Below are 19,305 nucleotides of genomic sequence, written 5' to 3' on the forward strand. Positions count from 1 at the left end.
TCGGATTTCAAAAAGATTTGATAGCTCACTGAAATTTTTATCACACTTCATAATAGATGTTATGACAATCCACTTGATACAGTACAGAATATCCATGGGCTGAGTAATAGGCACAAACTTAAGTAAAGGCTATAGACATTTAAGAGATTTGGCATCATTCATTTAAAAATGTGCTAATGCTCTCACCATGAAGGAAGCTGCACTTTACGAAATTATAAAATGATTTCCCATGAGTCGTGCTAGCTCATCTGCCGTAAGTAGAAGCAGCACTTATGATATGTTTTAAAGTTTTCTTCTTGTGTCAGTGTTCCCAATTGTTTAAGTCATGAAGCCCATTACATTCCTTCTTAGATGAAGGTCAAAGCAGGTATAGAGAGGGATGCCTTGGTGGTTCAGCAGTTGAGTGTCTGCCTTTGGCTCAGGGTGTGATCCTGGAGTCCTGGGATCCAGTCCTGAGATGGAGTCCTGCATGGGGATTGAGTCCTGCGTCAGGACTGAGTTCTGCATCGGGCTCCCCAAGGGGAGTCTGTTACATCTCCCTCTGCCTATGTCTCTGCCTCTCTCTATATCTCTCATGAATAAATGAATAAAATCTAAAAAAAAAAAAAAAAAAGGCAGGTATAGAAAGAATCAGGAAGGACTTTTTTCCAAAATGATAAATTCCTGGATTCCTGGTTTGGTTTTCTTTTTTAAGATTTAGAGATATGTGTTGCAGGAGAGACACATAGAGAGAGGCAGAGACAGCAGCAGAGGGAGAAGCAGGCTCCCCACGGGGAGCCCGATGCAGACTTGATCCCAGGACCTCAGGATCATGCCCTGAGCCAAAGGCAGATGCTCAACCACTGAGCCACCCAGGTGTCCCAAATGCCTGGGCTTTTAAAACCAATTCTAAAAGTAATGCATGAATGTCTGTTATATGAAGTGAATTTAACCTCATGCAGGATTTAATCCAGCTTCAGCCTGTTTGCAAGGATGAGTTATACCTCAGAGCTGTCCCAAAAAAAGGCAAGGGGTCTAAAGTAAAATGAGAGCTCTAATAAACACATAAAATTAAAGATAATAATTATGTGCTTTCTTCAGCAATACATATGCAAAAATTGAACAATACAGAGAACTAGCACAGCCTCTGCACAAGGATGACATGCAAATAAAGATTATGAATTTTGGCCTTTGCCAGTCTTTTCACCCACACCTATATCCTTCAGAGTTCCAGATGGACTACTTATCCATACTGTTTCAGATACATTGGCCTACCCAGTAGAAGCCCTGGAAAATGGTATAATTTCAAATCAGCCATCAGGTAGTCAGATGGACTCCTGAGCAAATGATCCATTATTGCCTCAGACTTGTTAGCTTTGGAACAACCTTAAAACCAGTGGCACTCTCCCTTCTAAAGACGGAGTTCAAGTTCCCATTTCCTTCATCACTCAGTGTTAAGACCAAAATACAGGAGGTCCTCAGTGCTAACTGAAAGGCTTTAGGGATGTTAAAAGTTCTTACTTCTTTGTAAACATCTACATTTAGAGATTCCTTTTATGATCTTTTCTTTAGGATTGCTTAGTGCTCTCATTTTCTAGTCTCTCTTCTCCCATGCATCTGGGGCAGCAGGATGAGTTAGTGCTTTCTACAACCAAGGAGGAAGATTCTCACTTTTAGAGGGCTAAACAGGGATCAGAATGAGAAAAGAGGATATGAAGTGAATACCTTAGGCTAATTATCCTAGGCTTCATGGAATAGTATCCATAGGAATGATATTAAGAAAAGTCAGTGAAGGTAAGCTACTCTTTCAAGAAAGTCAGAGAAACAAGGGCTGGAGATGAGACAGGTAAATTAAAATGTAAAGGATCAAAGTATAGAATTGTTCTACTCTGCTTTATTCCTAAAGTAAAGATTACTCAAATGAGTTAATTTGCTGAGAGGGAAAAATTAGTAAGAACAGACAGTTGGAAGGTAGAAAATCAGGAGTGTAACTGACAACTTCCTAGAAGAGCCTATATGGGAATAGACCAAAAGTATAGATAAAGAAGTCAACCTTAAAATGGAAGAATCTTTCTTCTTCTAAGCCTAGGGATAAAAAGGGAAACTAATGGGCCCCTGGTGGCTCAGTCAGTTGAGCATCTGACTCTTGATTTTGGCTCAGGTCATGATCTCAGGGTTGTGTGATTGAGCCCCACCACTTTGGGCTCCACAGTGGATGTGGAGCCTGCTTGGGATTATCTCTCTCCCTCTCTTAAAAAAAAGGAGGGTTAGAATTAAACAGAAAAATTGTGATGGTGAAAAAGAGAAGTGTACACAAATCTCTCAGTAAAATAAGAACTAAGTTTATCTGCTAAATGTGAGCTAGGTCCTGAAGACATTGAGGACTTACCAAATATGGAAAAGTTTAGGTATATTTGACCTAAGGAGGTAATAGAGAATTGTCAAGGGACTGAATTAACAGTTCACTAGTAATAGCAAGAACCTACATAGGGTTAGAGAGCTTGAATTTTTAATGCATTTACTCAATGTAATTTTATGACCAAGTGTTGGATCCTAAGAAGGAGAACTGATGAAGTGATTGACTGGTTGCCTAGATTTGGGGCAGGGGGTGGGGGATAAAAGGTCTAGGCAGAAACTTCTGGGTAATAGCAAGAGTGCAGTGGCATTGGATGACCACCGAATCCATGTTGGGTGATAGAATGGGAAAGGATTAGAAAGAAAGAAGAACCAAGTTGCTGGATGACATACTGAAGGCTACATGCAAGAAAAGCAAAGAGCTGGGAGAAGTAGCAGTCAGGGAGTTTAAATCAAATGAGGATATCTTGTTGATAGGCAATACATACATGTCCTGAAGCCAGACTTTCAGGGGCCAAATCCTAGCTCTACCTCACTAACTGTGGAGCTGGGGTAATTAGGACTGTTTTTGAGAACCCATAAATGACTACATGTAAACTATTTAAGTCAGGGTCTCCAATATAGTATCTACTTGATAAATTATCTATCACTATATTCCAGAGTTTGCCATTGTAGAAGTAGCATAACCCCAAATGGTGAAGCATAACTCAAAATGATGAGGTATAATTTCAGATGATGTATGGTTTTGCTGATGGAGAGGCATCACTGAAAATAGATGGCTTTATGTTATCAGAGAGCTGAAGTTCAGTGAAGGTAAAAGTCAATGGGTTTAAGGAAATACTTTATATTCTATTTTCTGGAACTCTACTATCAGTAAATAGGGATGACAAAGGATGCATTAATGTTGATAAATGGAGGAGTATTTAGTTGGAAAAAACCTAAATTACTGTTTCCTTTTCAGATTATTCTTACATTTGGATTCCTCAAAACATCAGCATTATATATGCATACCTGTCAAAAGACACATGTAATTAGTTCAAAATGAAAACTTTCACATTTCTGAGTTGTCCTGTCTCAATACTGGAATGCCCTCTTTGCACTGTCCTGCCAAGATTTAGGAGAGTTCTGAGCAAGTCGACTTGCAAGATCATGAAACTCTCTCATTTAAACTGAGATGTGAGTTTGACATGCTTCTTAATAAAATATTATGAGAATTTAATTCCAATTATGGGTTAATATATATCTTGGATGCATCTCACAAAATTAAAATGGAATTGATATACTAATTAGTTTCAGCAAATCACCATAGTACCATCTATACCTACTGGCATACTAAATATCATCTCATGAGCAGAATGACAAGAGAAGCACTTCCAATCAGAACCTCATATGATTTCAGTGTGATTTTATCCAATTGATTAATTGTATAATGTCCTTTTGTGTTTATTTTTCCAACAAATAGGTATCTAGTATTACAGCATATGTTAGTTGCTACCAGGAATAAGTGATAAAAATTGGAGCAAAACTTCCTACCTTGAAACTTACATCTATGGTAGGGGCAGACAAATATATATATACTATATATATATATACTAAAATACAGGCCAGAATGGATAAGTGGGAATACTAAAGAAGAAGCAATTGATTCCACAGGTGAGGTTCATAGAGGTGACATAAACACAAACATTCATAGGGTAGAGACTCTCCACACTAATGACCAACACGAGATTAAACATGTGAGGGTATGACTTGGCGAACATTTATATGAGTCGGCACGTGTCCTTGCAAATTCCTAGCCTATTCAACAGCCCTCTCTGTTGACCAATACTGTGTGAAATTCACACATTTTAAAACACTTCTTAAAAAGTACTGCCATCTCTGGCCTCACCTTTTTATTTTATTTTTTTAAATTTAATTTGACTTTATTTCATCATGATAAGTGTACTCTTTAATCCTCATCCTATATTTCCCTCATCCACCCACCCACCTCCTCTCTGGTAACCATCAGTTTGTTCTCTATAATTAGCAGTCCATTTCTTGGTTTGTCTCTTTTTTCTTTTGCTTATTTATTGTGTTTCGTTTTTGTTTGTTTCAAGTTTTTTTATTTAAATTCTAATTAGTTAACATGTAGTGTAATATTAGTTTCAGGAGTAGAATTTAGTGATTCATCACTTACATACAATAGCCACTGCTCATCACAACAGGTACCCTCCTTAATACCCATCACCCATTTAATCCATCCCCCATCCAACTCCCTCCAACAACTCTCAGCTTGTTCTCTATGAGTTAAGAGTCTTGGGGTGCCTGAGTGGCTCAGTCACTTAAGTGTCCAACTCTTGATTTCAGCTCAGGTCATGACCTCAGGATCATGAGACTGAGCCCTGCATTGGGCTCTACATTGGGCTTGGAGATTTTCTTTCTCCTTCCTTATCCCTTTACCCCCACCCCGAAAAAGTCTATTTTATGGTTTGCCTCTCTCTCCTTTCCCCTTATGTTCACCTGTTATGTTTCTTAAATTTCACACGAGTGAAATCATATGGTATTTGTCTTTCTCTGACTGACTTATTTCACTAAGCATTATACTCTAGCTCTATCCATGTTGTTGCAAATGGCAAGACTACATATATATATATATATATATATATATATATATATATATCCATTCACATATTGATGGACACTTAGGCTGCTTCATAGTTTGACTATTCTGAATATTGCTGCAACAAACATAAGGGTGCATGTATCCACTTGAATTAGTATTTTTGTATACTCAGGAGGTAAATACTCAGTAGTGCAATTACTGGATCATAGGGTAGTTCTATTTTTAATTTTCGAGGAAACTCCATACTGTCTTCCAAAGTGGTGGCAATAGTTTGCATTCCCACAAAAGTCATTTTTCTCTACATCCTCACTAATGTTTGTGGTTTCTTATATATTTTTTTATTTTAGCCATTCAGATAGACATGAGGTAGTATCTCATTGTAGTTTTGATTTGCATTTCAATTATTATTGATGCTGAGTATCTTTTCATGTGTTTATTGATCATCTGTATGTCTTCTTTGAAGAAATGTCTGTTCATGTCTTTTGCCATTCCTTATTGGATTATTTGGGTTTTTTTTTTATGTTGAGTTGTATAAATTCTCTATGTATTTTGGATACTAACCCTTTATCAGATACACCATTTGCAAAGATCTTCACTCATTCAGTAGGTTGTCCTTTAGTTTTCTTGATAGTTTCCTTTGCTATGCTAAATCTTTTTATTTTAATGTGGTTCAAATAGTTTATTTTTGCTTTTATTTTCCTTGCCTCAGGAGACATATCTAGAAAAACGTTGCTAAGGCTGAAGTCAGAAAGATTACTGCTGGTGGTCTCTTCAAAGATTTTGATGATTTCCTGTCTTATATTTAGGTCTTTAATCCATTTTGAGTTTATTTTTTTAATGGTGAAGAGAGTGGTCCAGTTTCATTCTTTTCCATGTACCTGTCCAGTTTTCTCAGCACCATTTGTTGAGGAGACTTTTTCTTATTGTATAACATTCCTCCTTTGTTGAAGATTAATTGACCATATAATTATGGGTTTATTTCTGGGTTTTTGTTCTATTACACTGATCTATGTGTCTATTTCTATGCCAATATCATACTGTTTAATTACTACTGCTTTCTGCTTCTGCAATATAACTTGAAATCTGGTACCTGATACCTCTAGCTTTGTTTTGTTTGTTTGTTTGTTGTTTTGTTTTGTTTTGTTTTTTAAGACTTCTTTGGCTATTCAAGGTCTTTGCAGATCCATACAAATTTTAGGATTATTAGTAGTTCTGTGAAAAATGCCATTGGTATTCTGATAGGGATTGCATGAAATCTGTAGACTGCTTTGGATAATATAGACATTTTAATAATATTTGCTCTTCCAATACATGAGCAGGAAATGTCTTTCCATTTGAGGTTTAATTTTTCTTTCATCACTGTTTTATTTTTCAGAGTATAGGTCTTTCACCTCTTTGGTTACGTTTATTTATTCCTAGGTGTTTTACTGTTTTTGGTGCAATTGTAGATGGGATTGTTTTCCTAATTTCTCTTTCTACTGTTTCATTGTTAGTGTATAGTAATGTAACAGATTTTTTTACATTGATTTTGTATCCTGCAACATTACCAAATTCATCTATCAGTTCTAGTAGGTTTTTGGTGCTGTATTTAGGGTTTTCTATATACAGTATCATGTCATTTGCAAATAGTGAAAGTTTTCCTTCTTTCTTACTAATTTAGATGCCTTTTATTCCTTTTTCTTGTCTCATTTCTGTGTCTAGGACTTCCAGTACTATGCTGAATAAAAGTGGTGAGAGGGGACATCCTTCTGTTGTTCCTGACCTTAGGAGAAAAACTGTTTTTTTTACCATTAGGTATGATGTTGGCTGTGGGTTTTTCACATAAGGACTTTGTTAATGTTGAGGTATGGTCCCTCTAGACCTCCTTTGTTGAAGGTTTTTATCATGAATGGATGTTGTACTTCATCAAATGCTTTTTCTACATCAACTGAAATAGCCATATATGGCTCTTATCCTTCCTTTTATTAATGTGATGTATCATATTGATTGATTTGTGAATATTAAATCACTCTTGCAACTCAGGTATAAATCCCATTTGGTTGTGGTGCAGGATTTTTAAATATATATTGTTGGATTTGGTTTACTTATATTTTATGGAGGATTTCTGCATCTACATTCATGAGAGATATTGGCCTGTAGCTCTCTTTTTTTGTGGTCTATCTGGTTTGGGTATCAGGGTAATAATCATCTCATAAAATGAATTTTGAAGTTTTCCTTCCCTTGTATTTCTTGCAATAGTTTGAAAAGAATGGGTCTTTTTTTTTTTTTTTTTTTTTAAAGAATGGGTCTTACTTCTTTAAACATATGGTAGAAATCACCAGTGAAGCTGTCTGTTTGATCCTGGACTTTTATTTTTCGGGAGTTTTTTGATTACTGATTCACTGTTGTTGCTAGTAATCACTCTGTTCAAATTTTCTATTTATTCCTGATTCAGTTTCAGTAGGTTATATGTTTCTAGGAATTTATCCATTTCTTCTATGTTGAAAATTTGCTGGCATATAGGTTTTCATAAATATTCCGTTAAAAATGTTTGTATTTCTGAGGTGTTAGTTGTTATTTCTCCTCTTTCATTAGTAATGTTATTTATTTGGGTCATGTCTCCTTTTTTGTAATGAATCTTGCTAGAGGTTTATTGATTTTGTTAATCTTTTCAAAAAACCAGCTCTTGGTTTCATTTATCTGTTCTATTGTGTGTGTTTTGTTTTTTGTTTTTTTGGTTTCTATATCATTTATCTCTGCTCTAATCTTTATTATTTCCTTGCTTTTTTAGAGTTTGGGTTTTAATTACTCTTCTTTTTATAGCTCCTTTAGGGGTAATGGTAGGTTGTTTATTTGAGATTTTTCTTGCTTCTTGAGGTAGGCCTGTATTACTATAAACTTCCCTCTTAGAACCACTTTGGTTGCATCCTGAAGACTTTAGATTGTTGTATTTTCATTTTCATTTGTTTCCATGTAATTTTTTTATTTCTTCTTTGATTTCTTGGTTGACCTATTCATTGTTTAGTAGCATGTTGTTTAACTTCCATGTATTTGTAGTCTTTGCATACTTTTTCTTGTGGTTAATTTCTAGTTTCAGTGTTGTAGTCAGAAGAGATGGATGCAGTATGATTTGAGTTTTTTTTTTTTTTAATTTGTTGAGACTTGTTTTGTGGGCTAATAGGTGATCTATCCTGGAGAATGTACCATGTGCACTTAAAATGAATGTGTATTCTGCTATTTTAGGATGGACTATTCTGAATATGCTATTAAATTCATCTGGTCCAGTGTGTCATTCAAAGCTGCCATTTCCTGGTTGACTTTGTTGATTTTCTGTTTGGATGATCTATCCACCAATGTAAGTGGGGTGTAAAGTACTCTACTATTCTTGAATTACTATTGATTATTTCTTTTATGTTTTTTATTAACTGCTTTATGTATTTGGGTACTCCCATTTGGGGCATATAAGTATTTATATTATTATAACCTCTCATTGGATTGTGTCCTTTTTTGTCTCTTGTTACAGTCTTTGTTTTTCTATTTGGGGGCACCTGGGTGGCTCGTCAGTTAAGCCTCCATCTTGGTTTTAGCTCAGTTCATGATCTCAGGATCCTGGGATCAAGATCCATATCAGAATGCACTCAGTAGAGAGTCTACTTCTCCGCCTCTCTCTCACTCTTCCATTGCCCCTTCCCCTACTCTTGCTCACTCACTCTCTCTCTCTCTCTAATAAATAAATGTGAATAGATAGATAGATAGATGATAGATAGATAGATAATAGATAGATGATAGATAGATAGATAGATAGATAGATAGATAGATAGATAGATAGATGATAGATAGATGATAGGTAGATGAGTATTGCTACCTTGGCTCTCTTTTGGCATCCATTTGTGTGATAAACATTTCTACATCCTTTCACTCTCAATGTGCATGTGTTTTTAGGTCTGAAATGAGTCCCTTGTAGGCAGCATATAGATGGATCTTGGTTTTTTTATTCACTCTGTTGGCCTGTCTTTTGATTGGAGCATTTAGTTCATTTACATTCAAAGTAATTATTGATGGATATATATTTACTGCCATTTTGTTACTTTTTTTATGGTCATTTCTATAGATTTTCTCTGATCCTTTATTCTCTTGCTTTCTTTCATGGTTTGTTGGCTTTCTTTAGTGACATACTTGTATTCCTTTCTCTTTATTCTTTAAAAATTTCTTAGTGTTTTTGGTTTGTGGTTATCATTAGGTTTTTTTGTAACAACTTCTGCATATAGCAGTCTATATTAAGTTGTTGGACACTTAAGTTTAAACCCATTCTTTACTCCTCCCCCTCCCCACATTTTAGGAATATGGTGTCATATCTTAGATCCTTTTATTTCATGAATCCCTTGACTGATTTTTATGGAAACACTTACTTTTACTGCTTTTGTGTTTTTTACTTTACAAACTATCAATATGGTCTCCTTTCCACTCAAAGAGTCCCCCTTAATATTTCTTCTATAGCCAGTTTGGTAGTCATGAACTCCTTTAATTTTTGTCTGAGAAATTCTTTTATCTCTCCATTCTGGATAATAGCCTTGCTGGCTATCAGGTATTCTTGGCTGCAGATTTTTCCCTTTTAATACTTTGAATGTATCATGCCATTCTCTTCTAGGCCCCCTACTTTTAGATATGAGTGTATAGACAGTAATAGGCAACTTGCTTTATAAATTTGATTTGAATTTTTGATATTATAATTATTTTATTCAAATATCAGAATAATATCTCATTTTAAGCATCAGTCTTGGCACTTAAAATTTTTTTAATAATTTATGTCCAAATACAGCATGTAAATATCATTATATACACCATTAATATTTGAATGAATGTCAAAGATTTGTACATAAGTTTTTAGTTGACAACTTTTTTTTTTTTTTTAATTTTACCCATTTATTCATGAGAGACACAGAGAGGCAGAGACACAGGCAGAGGGAGAAGTAGGCTCCACGCAGGGAGCCCGACACGGGACTCGATCTTGGGGCTCCAGGATCATGCCCTGGGCCAAAGGCAGACACCAAACCGCTGAGCCACCCAGGGATCCCCCAGTTGACAACTTTAGATTTAGTTGCCAAATTTTAGTTGCCAGCTTAAAAAAGCTAATGTGTATTCTGTCTCTTAATCATAGGAAAGGAGCTATTTAAAAATTCCAGAAAGGAGTGATTTATGTAAATAGTCTGGGGGCAGTTCTGTTGTTTTTTTCCTTCTATCACAGCCTCCTTTTTATTCAGTCATAAGATTGTTTAGTCAATCCCAGCAGAGGAATTGCCAAGTGCTTACAAGTTATATGCTTTCTTGCTGTACAAAACCAATGCTATAAAATTCCCATTCTACCCTGTATAACCTTTCTCCTCCATTTTCAGAGACTCTGCTTTGCATTTCCATGACCTCTTCCAGATAGGGGACATGCTGACAAGCTCAAATCCATTATTCACTGATCATAATATATTGGAGTCTTAATATGTCAAATGTCATACCATGCCCAGAAGAAATCCACATCTAGATTTCTTTACATTCCAAAAACTAAACTTCTGCTTTCATTATCTAGCAATGTTATTGCAGATTTCAACCTGATGTCATCCTTTGATGTTACCTGATCTTTTCTCTTTCAACAGTGTAATTGCTTCTTACTTATAAATTCAGACAGAAATTGGCACCCTGATTCTTATGCCAACTCCCACTTCTGGATCTGTTTAACTCATATCAAAAACTACTGAAGGTTTTGTTTTAGCTTTTTAAATTATAACCAAAAATTAAAAATCAAATATACATTCCTATTTAATCCGAAGACAAAATAATGCTCCTGAAAGAATTAGAAAGATTTCCCAAATTCAATAGAATTGGAATTCCAAAGTGTCCAAAATATTAATGAAGTTATTAGAGCACATAATTAAAAACTTTAATTATGTTATAATGGTTTTTGCTAATAAAACATAAAGGGGCAAGCAGAAAGACCTCTTACTATGTTTACTTACAAAATTGTAAGCAAAAAACAAAACAAAACAAAACAAAATTGTAAGCAGTTATATCAGGAAAATGGTTAGTTAATGGCTCTTCAACCTGAAATCTGTCATGAAAATTATACCTGGGTGGCTTCCCAAGTGCACATCTCCATAAAGATAACGCAATGAGTCTTGCTATGTCTTAGAATTGAGGAGTTCAGAGCTACTAAAGATTAGTCCTCATTTTCCTCCACAAAAAGCACCAGTGAGAACAGCCCTCCTCTACCTGAGTATATAATAAAAGAAAGATGTATCTTTTAGATTTGCAAATATATTTGTAGGATGTGCTACTTCAATACCTCATACTCTTCTCGCTACAAAAAAAAAAAATCCCTTTATCAAATAGAACAGGGAGACTGGCACTGATTTGACTGCTTCCTTAGTCTGGATTTATATTAACCTCTCGTCAAAGCAAAGGGAATAATTCTCAAACATTTGTGGTAATAGGGAAGAATACTGAATAACCTAGACATTTGATGTTTTTGGTTGTCCCTAGATAAAGAACTTAGAGTGTATTTGTCCTAATGGGGCCAGAAAAATAATTTTAATCTTTTTACATTAAAATTAAAACTAATGGTAAGTATTGATAGGGGAGTAAGATGTTTAGTTACTTGTTAAGTGCTCAGGTAGGAGTGAGTTCCCATGCTCTTACCTATGGGCCACAAGTGCTAATAGAAACCAAAGACAAAAAAAGAAAAGGAAAACTCACATACCCTAAATTAGTCGCAGTTGTTTCCACGGAGTAATCTATAGAAAAATTAAAAAATGGACTGCTTTAGTTTTGTTTTTTTTCCCTTTCAAGTTTATTTGAAGGCTGTGGTAAGACAGTGGAATATTTGAATGAACAGACACTTGAAGTATGGAGGAAAATGAAAAGATTTAAAAATCCACATTTGAATAGTCCCTTCAATTAGTAATTACTAGAATATAACTACTTAGTTGATTTTAATGAAGATATTTTAATTTGATTTGGTCTTGACTTCCAGATTTTGATGTATATACCTAATTCACTAATATTCAAAAGATACAATACAAATCTATTCTTATTTATATATCTATATATAATTATTTACTTATATATTTATACTTTATATACATAATTGTATGTTTTATAACTTACTATTATATATGTAATTTAATTACTTAAATTTATATATATATACACACACATATATATATGTAACTTATCATTTCATTTCTCACAACTGCCATTTGACCTTCTGCCCTCTAAGTATACTAGCACAGAGAAAAATCAAATCCTAGAGATGTATACAATCAGGATAAAATGAAATTCACTTTCTTTTTTCCTTCCCATGCAGGCATACTTTACTCTCCTGTTATTTTTTAGTCTAGATACCATGGGAATAAAAGCAATCATAGACCATGCAGTCAGCAAGTACAGAACACTAAACAAACACTTAAGATTATGACTAAAAGGTTTGGTCAAAAATAATCTTCCCTTGTGGCTTTTACTATCTCCTAACATTCCTATGATATCATTTACTATAAAGTTCATCTACCCAGATTTTCATCTAAATTCAATAGCTCAAACATCTATGACAAAACAAAAATAAAACCATCACAGCCTTTTGAATCACAATCAAACTTATTTCTTTTAATACTGCTGATTATGGCAGTAGACATAGTTTCTCCTAAAAGGATTAACATACACCTGAAAATAGATCATTGTACCCAAAGATCTGCAGAAGTTATCCATTTTTTTCTGTTTCTACTATCAAGGTACCTTCTTCATCACATGTGCCCACACACCACCCTCTCTGTACCTTCCTATGTTGGCTAATACCATCAGCATCCTCTTGAAGACTGAGACTTCAACCTCACCAAATACTGTGTCTTTTCTCTCATAAATTCTGTCCGCATTCTACTTTTATCTTTCCAGCTTAAGTCCAAGCATCCATTATCACTCCCATCTGAAATATATTAACAACTATGCGGTTAGTTTTTGTTTCTAATTTCTCCCCTTCTGATTCATCCTGTGTTTTGCTGCCACCAGTTGCATCCTTAAAACAATGGCTTATAGATTCCCTTTTCAAAATTCCTACATGGTTTTCCATTAAATACAAAATAAGGGACACCTGGGTGGCTTAGTGGCTGAGCATCTGCCTTCAGCTCAGGGCGGCTCAGGGCATATCCCGGGGTCCCAGGATCAAGTTCCACATCAGGCTCTCCACAAGGAACCTGCTTCTCCCTCTGCCTATGTCTCTGCCTCTCTACGTCTGTCATGAATAAATATATAAAATCTAAAAAAGTTAAAAGTAAATAAATAAATACAAAATAAAATGCAATCTCCTCAACCTGGAAATCAAAGCCTTCTACAACGTGGACTTGGTTTTCTTTTTTTTTTTTTTTTTTTTTGACTTGGTTTTCTTAACAACTATTTGCCACTAGACACAAAATGGACACGCACACATACACATATCCCATACTCTTTCCATTCCTTCAGTCTACACTTTGCTGTGTGGCTTTTATTAAGCTATTATCACAACTGTAAAGTTCCACTTCTTCCTAAGCCCTCTCCCTTCCTCAATAACCGGTTCAAATGCTACTTTTTCTCATCTCCATTAGTTCAAATAAATCTTTTTCTTGCATTTCCATTTTCCTTTATTTGTACTTCTATTTTGATACTGAGTATAATTTCTCCTATAATGTATTTGGACATATCCATGTACCTTATATGTGGATTATTGAGTTTCTTAAAAGCTGGGAACTATGCCATAGTAATCTTGATCAATTAGTGTTCTAAAAATAGTGTTTATTAATTTCTATTTCAGAAAAGTTATTGGGCAATGATATTTTCCAAATAAGGAAGATGAGAGAAGAACTTTATTTTAATTTGTTGATATTTTGGCTAATTATAAAATACGAACTGGAGTACAGGATAGGGCAAAGGTTAGATTAATGCAACTGTGGAAATACTTAGAAAAAAAAGAAAAAAAGAGGTGCCTAATTATTTGACTCTTTATGAATTTTTTTTCAGTAAAATATAACTGAGTTCAGCTATTCTTCCTTTCCATGTAAGACAGAAAAAAAAGTCTATTTAATTTAAAATGCATCAGTCTCCTGACTACTTCTGTTTCTCCAACAATGTTGCCAGTGAAGAGCATATCACAATTAAGGATAGAATGGATTTAAAATCTGAAGCTGAGGAAGAATATTCAACAAACACATGAATTATTCTTATTATACTACTTCTACAAGTCAGTTATGAAAAAATATTATTTCTGGGGCACCTGGATGGCTTAGTTGTTTAAACATTTGACTTGATTTAGGCTCAGGTCATGATCTTGAGGTTGTAAGATTCTCTCTCTCTCTCTTCCTCTCAAAAAAAAAGATTTTTAAAGAAAGATTATTATTTCTTCAATTTCTTTATTTCTTGCGTCTTTAGTTATTAAAAGTTCTTAATGGATTAAACCAAGGTTGACTTCTACAATATTTGAATATAACTCATTCTTCCATTTGCAGCCAAAAATCCAATTTTCATGAACATTTTCAAGTTTAACCCCTCTGGGTTAAGGCATACAGTTTATTGAACTTAACTAAAAATATAGTTTTCTAGAATCATAAAGTTAGATAATGATTAATTCACTAATTTTAGAGAATTTGGTGTTTATTCAAAACATGTTTCTTGATTGATTAATAGGGATAATTTTATTCATTTTAAAAATGAAAATCATACAGTCACAAGAACAGAGAAAACTAAGCATTATTATCACACAATGAATCGTCATAGCACATCCAACCTCAAAACACCTTTGTAACTTTAAGAATCTAGGTGACTTGCTTGTATCAGCTACTATATCTAATGTAGGTCCCATATTTTGGAGAATATATTTTCTGGATTTTTATTTTTTGGTAGGGGGTAAAGGGGACTGCAGTGTGGCTCAAAATTGCATAAATCAAGTCTCTTATGGAGTTTCAGTTGAATGCATAGGCCCTTCCCCGGCATAGAGAAAACTAGCCATTGTGACATTGGGGGGTATTTTGTCACTTAACAACCTACTGTAGAAGTAAACAAGAAAGTAAATTTTTCATGTCTTTTTTTCCCTAAGTATTTCACTGAGACCTACAAACCATTATATTGTAAATATATCCTTTGGCACATAACCAATATATTTCTTTGAATCTCTAACTCCAGTAACTTCTGTCTTTGTTGAGAGGACAGCATGTTACCAGTGCCTTCAGTGGTCTATAATTTATCTGTATGACGTTTTGCAGTACAGAGAATTGTCTACAGGTCTTTCATACCTCTGATTTAGAGCAAAATAAGGGCTATATACAATGCAAATTTTAACACCTGCTATTATGAAGGGAATAGAAATGAGCTCAAAAGGCTGTAATTTTTTTAAATAAGGAATTGAATTGATCTCAAAGTAGAATAAGGGAGTTAGAATTATCAGCTCAGCCTTTAAAAAGCAATGAAAAGTGAATGATAAACTAAGACAATCATTTGTACTATTGCTTTATCAACTTTCAGCTTTGGAAGGGAACTGTTGGAGAGAGCACTGGATTCTGTAAAATGAAACAGTACTTCCCAAAAAGGGCTGTTAAAAGGATTCAATGAGATTACATTTCTAAAGCACATATCCTGACACATATGAAAGGAAAAAATAATAAATAGCAGCTGAGAGAAGTAATAGCAACAGTAATCAGAAGATCAGGACTCCAGTGTCATTTTCATCACCTACTATTGGCCTTGAGCAGGTCACTTAACAGGTCTGATCCTCAGAATCTTCACAGACAAAAATAAATTATAACTCCTACTGTACAAACCTTCCCCATATTGTTGTGAAATCAAGCAAGAAAATTATATGGAAGTATCTTGAAAAGTACAACTAGTTGGAGAAATATCTCATTACATACATGTAATAGTTCAACATCACAACCAATAAAGAACACATTTCTAATGCATCTCTGGAATATAATCATTCAGATCATGCTTGCATATCAGAGTAATTAGTAACTCACTACTTATAGTTCCAGACAGCTTGTGGCAAGCAAGGACACGCCCATAGACATTGAAGCATTTGTATAATTTCCTTATCCCTCTTCTTTCTAAGTTGGCTCATGACCTGCCTTAGTGGGTAATCAATGGTATCTAGAGTTAGAAAACAAGGTAAGAGTTCCAGGATCGAGTCCTGCATTGGGCTCCTCCAGGGAGCCTGCTTCTCCTTCTGCCTATGTCTCTGCCTTCTCTCTGTGTCAATGATCCATTATGGAGCTGTTTATGCATAGAAAAAAGTGCTGCTCTTCACCTTAAACGTAAATAATTACACTAAAACCTATCCCCACATAGAACCTTGCTCTAAACATTACAAGAATTGAAACATGGTTGATGAATAAAACATTTAGAATACAGAATATTAGAACGAACATATTTCTTTTTAGCTGATGTCGTGGTAAGTAATAGCCTCAGATTAAAACACAAAAATATAATTGTCAAATAACTATAACGTAGAAGGAATACATAATAGTATGTTGCTATTGTGTTATTAAAAGTCACCTAAATGTTATGCTATTTATATGATTACATGCTGGATGAGAACATTTATTTTACAAAGTCCCTCCATAAAAAAAAACTTGGAGTATTTAAAAAGCGCCAAATATTTTTAAATAATGCCCTACTAAGTAGAACTGAAAACTGAAAAAAGCAATGAAACCACATCAAGCCTGATCAGATACTCAAGGCTAAAGAGGATGAATGTGACTATGAATTAAAATTTCCACAAGACTAAACTTAGACAGATATCTACTTTGATCCAAAAATTTTCCTAGTATGAGGCTGGTTGTGTGATAGACAATCATGAAAGAATCTAAGGCTTTTCTAGAGATGAACATAAAAGGAGTTCAGTGCTAATGTCTTAATATTAAATATATTTGCCTTATTATTCAGAGTCAAGCAAGGTATTAATGGAATCCACAATTGAACTAAAAGTGAAACAAATTGAGAAGTTTAATTGATATTGAAGTTTGGAAGAGTTGACCAGAGTTTTGAAAGAAACTTTTAAAATTGTCATCATCAAGTAAAGATGATACATTTTGATCTGAGAAAACCCCTGACTTCCTCCAAAACCTATCCCCACATAGAACCTTGCTCTAAACATTACAAGAATTGAAACATGGTTGATGAATAAACATTTTAGAATACAGAATATTAGAACGAACATATTTCTTTTCAGCTGAAGTCGTGGTAAGTAATAGCCTCAGATTAAAACACAAAAATATAATTGTCAACATAAAATAGTATGTATTTTAAAAACAAGTTTACTGTAAAAGGAAACGAATGAAAACAGAAGTTCAATAGTCAAATTCACCAAAATTATACTAGTTTTCTATCTATACAAGTTAGGTATGCTCAAATAATTGATTTATTTCAAAACTGCCTGAAAGAAAACCAAGTTGGGTCTGGCAATTCTAATGCTACTTTCTATTTTTCAAATCTGAAATGTATACTTTTTTCCATCTGTATCAGGGGCCCTGAGTGGTATATTGCCTCATATACTAGATGTAAATACATGATAGAACCTTATATATGAAAGAGGCCTGAGAGTTCCTTATTGTGGCCTGAAGGATATTTTGGCAGCCTACAGGAGATCACATTATTCAAGAAAGGTGACTGCAGGATCTTGGTTATCATTCCAGCATTTGCCTACTCCAGCCGCCAGTCAGAGCTCATTGCTGTACATGACACACTGGGCCTATTTTCCCTCATTGGAAAAGCTCAATGACAGGCAAAGGTCAGTAGTAGAACTCAGAGATTTAAAAATAAATGACCAAGCATTTTATTCTCTCTGCGATCCACCTAATTTAATAAGGCAATATTTCACTTTGAGTGTCAAATATTAATAGAGAAGCTTTTATCTCTATCAGAAGCATGAAAAAGTTGTCTTTAGATTTTTAGATTCATATTCTTAATGCTCATTTGTCCCTGGTCAGCTGTATATCAGAGTTGGCTGCATATTAGTTCGGAGGAATGGAATTTTGAAATCACTAGGATGAGGGCTTAAGGTGACGTAACTTTAAAGAAAGACAGTCAAATCAATCATTTATGTGCAAGATGAAAGTTCCATGTTAATAAGATACTACATTGTATTGCATTTACAAACGCTTCATCTTTTCCTCCCAAAGTTCATCCACACAATACATACACACTTATAAACACATATTGTGAGTGTGTATGTTGGAAGAGAAGGAAAAAAGAGAAATAATTTATTTTTGGGAACAAAACAAATAATTTTTAAAAATTAGTATATATACTATTTTATGGAATTAGTATCTTGTGGGATGGGGGATAGCATATATTTAATCGAAGAAGGATCAGACACTGGACAACTAAATTCAAAGGCAGACAAGATAGTCAAAGAACTGGGATTAGCACTTGAATCTTGTAAGTGTAACGAAGTTTCCTTTATACTTGATTAGGTTCTCTTCAGAAAGTATTATTTCAAGTTGATAGGATGGTATTGTTTAAACTCCCCTTTACTTAAATAAAGTGATGCCTTCTAGTGGCTCTCTTTAACACAGCATTAAATTGAGTTTACAAGGTCATCTTTACTGAAAAGATGGAATACTACATATTGAACACTAAAAATTCATCTCACTATCAGGATACAGCGGAAAAGGATTACTGAATTACAAGTATCTAATACATTGCTGCATTTAAAGAAGTGAAGAAGATTAGTATCACAGTCTAAGCCTTTGACCTGATCTACAGCTGTCACTTAGATATACTATGTACATTACTACCACAAAATTCAAGAAATAACTATTTGGATTGATTATAAGTAAAAAGACATCAGACTTTTATTCAAAAATCATTGTCATGCCTTTTTATCCTCCAATCTTCAATCTTCAATGCTCTCACCAGTTCTCCTTCCTCTTGTTGATAACAAACCTAATGCTCTCTTTTTAGCCCTTTCCTCTTCTTTATGGAACATTTGATCATATTAACAATTCCTTCTTTTTATAATCTCTCCTCTGTGAACTCCTTAGTATTTTTCTCCCACCTCCCGTCCTTCTCACTGGAACCACACTGTCTGATTTTTCCTCTACATACCTGAGCTACATTCCATCTCCAATTATACAAATTCTACATTCATTCAGGACCCATTCTAATGCCATCTTCCTTCATGTCCTTCCTAGTTAGTACTTTCTCCACTCATTGAATCTTTCATAGCATTCTACGTATGAGTCTTTTAGTATACTTATTACAATTTTCTGTGAACAGGCACTCACCCCCAAGAGTTTCACATATGATACCACCACCACCATTTCACCAATTGTTTCTGAATATCCTGGGGTAACAAATCTAGTCACCAACTGTCATCTCCTTGTTGGTCC

At 34.5% G+C, this 19,305-nt stretch overlaps 2 pseudogenes; both read left to right on the forward strand.

The window, feature by feature from the left end:
* Window positions 1-19,305, forward strand: part of LOC112658308 (mannose-1-phosphate guanyltransferase alpha-like) — an 85,574-nt pseudogene that overhangs the window by 17,697 nt on the left and 48,572 nt on the right.
* Window positions 1,070-1,166, forward strand: LOC112658779 (U6 spliceosomal RNA; annotated as a pseudogene).

The sequence above is a fragment of the Canis lupus genome, chromosome 12 (assembly GCF_003254725.2).
Source record: "Canis lupus dingo isolate Sandy chromosome 12, ASM325472v2, whole genome shotgun sequence".
NCBI lineage: Eukaryota > Metazoa > Chordata > Mammalia > Carnivora > Canidae > Canis > Canis lupus.